We start from the raw sequence: 6,366 nt of genomic DNA, 5'->3' as shown, positions 1-6,366 counted from the left end.
GATTGCGCCTCAGTGGTGGAAGAGGGCCCAGCAGTCGAGCCCCCCGCAGGGCCCGGGGCCCCTTCTATCACTGAGACTCCTTCGGCCGAGCCCGAGGTCATGGAAGTCAACACGGGGCCTCCCGAGACCAACCAGGGCATGGACTGGCAAGTCCTATTCCTTGATTGCCTCGTCCAAGGAGAACTTCCCGCTGACAGGATCGAAGCTCGGCGGCTTGCTCGGCGATCCAAGACTTACGTTCTCAGCGATGGCGAATTATACAGGCGGAGCCCATCTGACATCCTCCAACGATGCATCACTACCGAGGCAGGTCGAGCCCTACTTTGGGACTTGCAAGCGGGAGCCTACGGGCACCATGCGGCACCTTGGACGCTCGTCGAAAACGCCTTCCGCCAAGGGTTCTACTGGCCAACAGCGGTTGCTGACGCCACCAAGCTCGTACGCTCCTACAAGGGGTGCCAGTACTACGCACGGCAGATGCACCTCCTAGCCCAAGCCCTCCAAACCATCCCAATCACATGGCCGTTCGCTGTGTGGGGGCTCGACATGGTTGGACCTTTGCAGAAGGCCCTCGGGGGCTACACCCATCTACTGGTAGCAATCGATAAGTTCTCCAAGTGGATCGAGGCTCGTCCGATCAATCGAATCAAGTCCGAGCAAGCGGTGCTGTTCTTCACTGATATCATCCACAAGTTCGGGGTTCCGAACACCATCATCACCGACAATGGGACACAATTCACCGGCCAAAAATTCCTAACATTCTGCAATGACCACCACATCCGTGTGGCTTGGTCGGCCATAGGACACCCTAGGACAAACAGCCAAGTAGAACGTGCCAACGACCTGATCCTACAAGGCCTCAAGCCAAGAATATACAACCGATTGAAGAAGTTTGGCAAGAAATGGCTTGCCGAACTCCCGTCAGTCATTTGGAGCCTGAGGAACACTCCAAGCCAAGCCACGGGGTTCACACCATTCTTCCTGGTCTATGGAGCTGAGGCCGTCCTCCCCACAGACTTAGAATATGGTTCCCCGAGGCTACAGGCCTACAACGAGCAAAGCAACCACACCACCCACGAAGATGCCCTCGACCAACTGGAGGAAGCCCGAGACATCGCGCTTCTACATTCGGCCAAGTACCAGCAAGCCCTATGATGTTATCAAGCCCGGCGCATTCAAGGCCAAGACCTAAAAGTGGGCGACCTGGTGCTGAGGCTAAGGCAGAGCAACAAGGGCCGCCACAAGTTGACCCCGCCATGGGAAGGACCATACATCGTCGCCCAAGTGCTGAAGCCTGGAACCTACAAGCTAGCCAATGAGAAGGGTGAAATCCTCACCAATGCTTGGAACATAGAACAGTTACGTCGCTTTTACCCTTAAAATTCCAAGCATTGTATACATTGTTTCTCGAAATACAATTAAGAAGCGTTTTTTAGTTGTTCTAATCTTTTGAGAAACCCCCGGGCCCATCAAGGGCCTCAATGATATGATAACTCCATTAGGGAGACTCGGCTCCGCCTCTACAGAGGTACCCACTGCGGGGCTCGAACGAGGCGCGACTCTGCCTCTGCAGAACCGAGCCTCCCTCGGGGGCTAGAAGGGGGGACTCCCCCTAAGTCCCACGCACCATTTTTAGTTGTTTTTCGAAAAAATTTCTATGCCAAACTCTCTATTATGCTCTGACAAGTCAATTGTAAAAGACCTAAGGACCGAAAGTCTGTCTCAGGGCCAAAAGGTCGGCTGAGTCACGAGATGGCTTGCGCCTCCGGGCTACGGCACTCCCTCACCACCTTTTTGCCCCAGGGATAGCTTAGGCTCCAAGGAAGTCCTTTGCAAGTGATATGCTCAGAAATAGGACAGAGGGTAGAGGCTCGGAAATACAATAAAGAAAAACGATTAAGAAGCATAGATGCATAAGTATTTCAAAAAGGCCTCGACAGGCCACCAGCGTTACGATACGGTAATATAATCCCCAATTTATTTACATGGCCTCTTGGGCCCAGGTCAGGGCTCAGGGTCTCCAGCATCGGTGGACGGCGGGGGAGGGACCACCTCCTCTTCAAACAGCCTGTCCAGCGCCATGCCGGGGCCCTCAGCTGCCTCCATCAGCTTCGCGACCTTCTTGTCGGCCTCCTCGTTGTCCTCAGGCAAGACATAGTCGTTGCTGATGGTCTCGAGGTCGACGCCGGCATAGTGCGAGGAGATGACGGCTAGGGCACGCTTAACGCCCGTGTGCAGCACCCCCTGAAGCCGCTCGCGCACTTGGCCACTCAACGCGACCAAGCGGCTTTTAAGGGAGCTGCCCGACTAGGCCTCTTCAACCTCTAGGGCCTCGCATACGGTATGGGCGGCACTCTTCAGCGCGTCATGCTCCCTGATCTCGGCCTCAAGCACTGCCTGCACCACGACAGAGGCCTCAGCTGCCTGGGTGACCTCCTTCTCCAACTCTGCGCCAAAAGAAAACAGAATGGGGTTGAGCGCAAAGGAAAACAAGCCAAATAGGGGGCAAAAACCTATGGGACTCACCCTCGGCCTTCTCCTTCCAGCGCTAGGCCTCGACCCAACAGGCCTCGGCCTTCTCCTTCTAGCTCTAGACCTCGACCCAAGAAGCCTCGGCCGCCCTGGAAGCCTCTTTCTCCAGCTCTTCATCACACCAGGGAGTTAGGAGTCGAACACAAGACAAACAAATAAAACATGGGGAACAGGACTCACCCTCGAGCTTTCCCTTCCAGACCACAGCCTCGGTCCGGGAGGTCTCGGCTACCTTGAGGGCCTCCACCAGGGCGTCTTTCACCAGCAGGTGCGCACCCTGCTCCACCCCTAGCTGTCCAGCGAGGGCCTTGGCAGTGGCCGTCGCTTCCTCAGCCCGAGACCAAAAGGCATCTCGATCACTGGCCACCTAGGTCAGCTCCTCAACCAGCTCCTTGACCCACGCCGCCAAAGGGGTGACATGCTCCTAAGCCGTGGCCGCCTAAGCCTTCATATCAGCACAGCGGAGGCGTAGTCCTCCACCTCCTCGCTCCGTGCCGACAAAACCATGTTGGCGTCAGTGAGCAGGCCCTTCTGCCACTAGAGCTAGTCCCAGACGTCCCTCTCTCGTCAGAGGAACAATGACTTCCCGAGGGACCGGGTCTCGAGCTCCTAGATAGACAAAACGGGGATCATTCACTACAAGAAAACTCGGAAAAAGATGACATCACATGAGAAAAGAAGGCGCGAACATGGGCGACCCCGGGCAGATCGTTAGCCACGACGGACAATGCTGTCCACAGCGACCGCTCCGCCAGCTGGTGGTATTATTTGAAGGTGTCCCAGCGCCCCCCCTTGGCCGCATCCTCGAGGGCGAATAGAGGCTCCCCCTCAGGGTCGTTCTGGCTCTGCCACAAGACACGCGGGTGATCCCACCCGCAGGGTTCCGGTCGTACCTGCACGAGGGCCGAGCCTCCCTCGCCCGAGGTCGGAGCCTCCCTCGCCCGAGGTCGGAGCCGGCTGCTCCATAATGCCGGCCACCTTGGCATCAACTACCTCCTTCGCCTGGGAAGTATCGCCAGAGGAGATCGCATGGACCTCCACTTCCCGGGCGCTCTCCTGCAACAACGGCGGGCCTTGGAGCGGTGGTGGTATTGAGGCTTGCCCCGCCTCCCCCTCCACTTCTTGGGCCACTGGCTTCGCCACGCTCGCGTCCGCTCCTGCCACCCCAGCCACAGCGGTCTCGGGGGCTCCGGTCCCCGCCACCCCGGCCTCAGTGGTCTCGGAGGCTCTAGTCCCCGCCACGTTGGCCTCGGCGGTCTTGGGCGCCCCGGCCTCCATCACCTCGGCCTCGAAAGCCTGGGGGGCCTCTGTGTCGCCCTCGGTGGCCTCGGCAACTGAAGGCGCCTCGGCCCCATCTGACTCGTGGGCCTCGTCCTCATGGGGCGTAGACATTTCCTCCCCCACTCGCTCCGTGGCCGCCCCGGTAACCTCCCCCTGGGCGACCAGCTCCTTCGAGTTGGCCCTCACCGATGCCTCGCCGCACTGTACGGCGGCCTGCGCCTCCACCACCTGATGAGTGGTGGAGCCCGAGCTCACCTTGAGCGACTTAAGTGGCGCTAGGGCAGGCACCTCCGCCTTACGCTTCCGGCTGAAGGCAAAACACCCACTTGGTCAGCATATGACCATAAAGCGAGCGGGAAACGATGCAAAATCCGCTGAAAAAACACTCACCTCGAGCGGGGGTGCAACCGCTTTGGCACTGCGACCCGCCTCTACAACGGCGGCGGCGGTGGCGGCGGTAGCGGCACGGCCTCCGTATCCGCTAGTGCCAGCCGGCCCTCGCCAAACTCTGGCAGCCCCTCGGTCCTCTGCGGGGGCAGTTGCGTCGCCCCCACCGCCATCCGCTCCACCTCTGTTGTCGAGCCCGCCGAGCTGACGGCGCGTTTTCCCAACGCTCGCGCCTCGGGCATGTCGGCCTCAGTCCCAGGGCGGGCGATGGCCGGCCCTAAGGCATCCTCTCCTCCTCCTCCTAGGAGCGCTGGCCTACTCACCGATACATCGGGCGCTGTCTCCCCAACGTTAGGGAGATGGTCCAGGGGACCCCGCCCCATCTCGCTCTCATCATCTCCATCCGAAGCATCCATCGACAGTGACGGCGACGGAGACGCCTCCAATGGGAGACCATCCTGCCTCTACTGCCGGTGGCGCTTCTCCAGTCCCTCGCGCATGAGGATCCTCCTCGTACGCTTTGCCTCCTTGGCGTCCTTCCACCTCTTCTGCGCCTCGGCGTGCGCCCGGTTCACCACCCGCCTCGCTGCATCCTCAGGAATGGGCGGTGGGGAGGCTCGCACGTCCCTCATCCCCTATAGGAATGATGAACAAAAATAAAGGACTGGAAAACAGTAAGGAATGAGGAGGCCTCGGGGGCTGCAGCAGCGCGTGACTTACCAAAGAGAAGTACCCCCATGACGGGCGCATCGCGATAGGGGCCAGACCACCACTCCTCAGCTTCCCATCCACCGTCTCCCTCACCTGATGTAGAATCTCCTTGTTAGGGAGGGCAGAGGCGGACATCCGGATGCCCTCGATCGGCTCATTCGACGGTGGAAGGCTGCCACGACCACAGCCGCCATGAGGTCACAACCGCGCAGCCTCTCCAGTCCCTCTAGGAGTGGCTGCAGCTTGGGATGATCCTCCTTTAGGACGCCATACCTCCACTTCTCTGGACAGCTCTTCACGATTCGCCCGGTGTAGGGGGGAACCCCGCCATCGTCATTGCGGAGGTAGAACTAGCTGGTGTACCAGCGGCGATTGGTCGAGGTGAGCTAGGCTGGGATGTAAAGGTGCTGCCGATCCTGGCGCACTTGGAGAGTGCAGCCGCCAGCCCTCACCGCCCTCCTCATGCCCATCGTGCCTGTCGGCTTGGTGGTATGCCCCACTCGGAAGAGGTGGAGCCACAACTCCCAATGGGGAGCGATCCCCAGGTACCCCTCGCAGATGGTGACAAAGATGGCCGCCTGCACGATGGAGTTGGGGTTGAAGTTGTGGAGCTCCACGCTGTAGTAGCGCGGGAGCGCCCGCATGAACTGGTCCACCAGTAGGCCGAGGCCACGCTCGTGAAAGGACACAAAGCTCACAACGTAGCTGTCGTAGGGCATCGGCTCCGGCTCGCCCGACGGAGCAATCCAGTCTAGCCTATTGGGGTCGGTAACCGGACAGAGAAGGCCGTCATCGACAAGCGACTAGAGAGTCTCCACGGATACGTCGGACTGACCCCAAGAGTCCACCTCAGTGACAATGGCGCTGGCCATGGGTGCGATGGAGAATACGACTACGATGGTGAGCCTCTCTCGCTCTCTCTACCTCGCCCCTCTCTCTCCTTCTCCCCGACACTCTCTGTTCTAGCAACGGTGCAAGGGCGGCAAAGGCGAATGCAAGCAAGGTAAGGAGGGGAGGGCGAGGCTCGCTGCGTATTTATGCAGGAAGGAGGCGAAATAGGTGGGTGATGAAATCAGGAAAGTTTCCCTTAGATCCGGCACTGTTAATCTAGATCTGATTTTACCGCCCACGTACCCACCTTTTCCTCATTAATCGCGTGAACAGTTATGTTCCATCCACTAACACAGCGTCACATCCGACCGCTGTAGTGGGAGGCACTGTTCTGCCTCCCCAAGAAAATCGCCTCAAAAGGCGCGCCTGCTGTTGTCAAACCGATGGGGGGGGGGGGAATATCCCCCACCCGATTCGTTTCAGACGAAGGAACTAGGCGCTGAGCCTATTATGGTCCAGCGGTTCGAAGACTAGGCCCCTGAGGGTTTCGACAGCCGCCCCAGGGCAACAGAGTCAGGGACGACTATGGGTGAGCCTGTATAGGGCCAAGGCCCAAGCAAGCGA

This window comes from Miscanthus floridulus, chromosome 18 (genome assembly GCF_019320115.1).
Source record: "Miscanthus floridulus cultivar M001 chromosome 18, ASM1932011v1, whole genome shotgun sequence".
Taxonomy (NCBI): Eukaryota; Viridiplantae; Streptophyta; class Magnoliopsida; order Poales; family Poaceae; genus Miscanthus; species Miscanthus floridulus.
Note: the sequence above shows the minus strand (reverse complement) of the source record.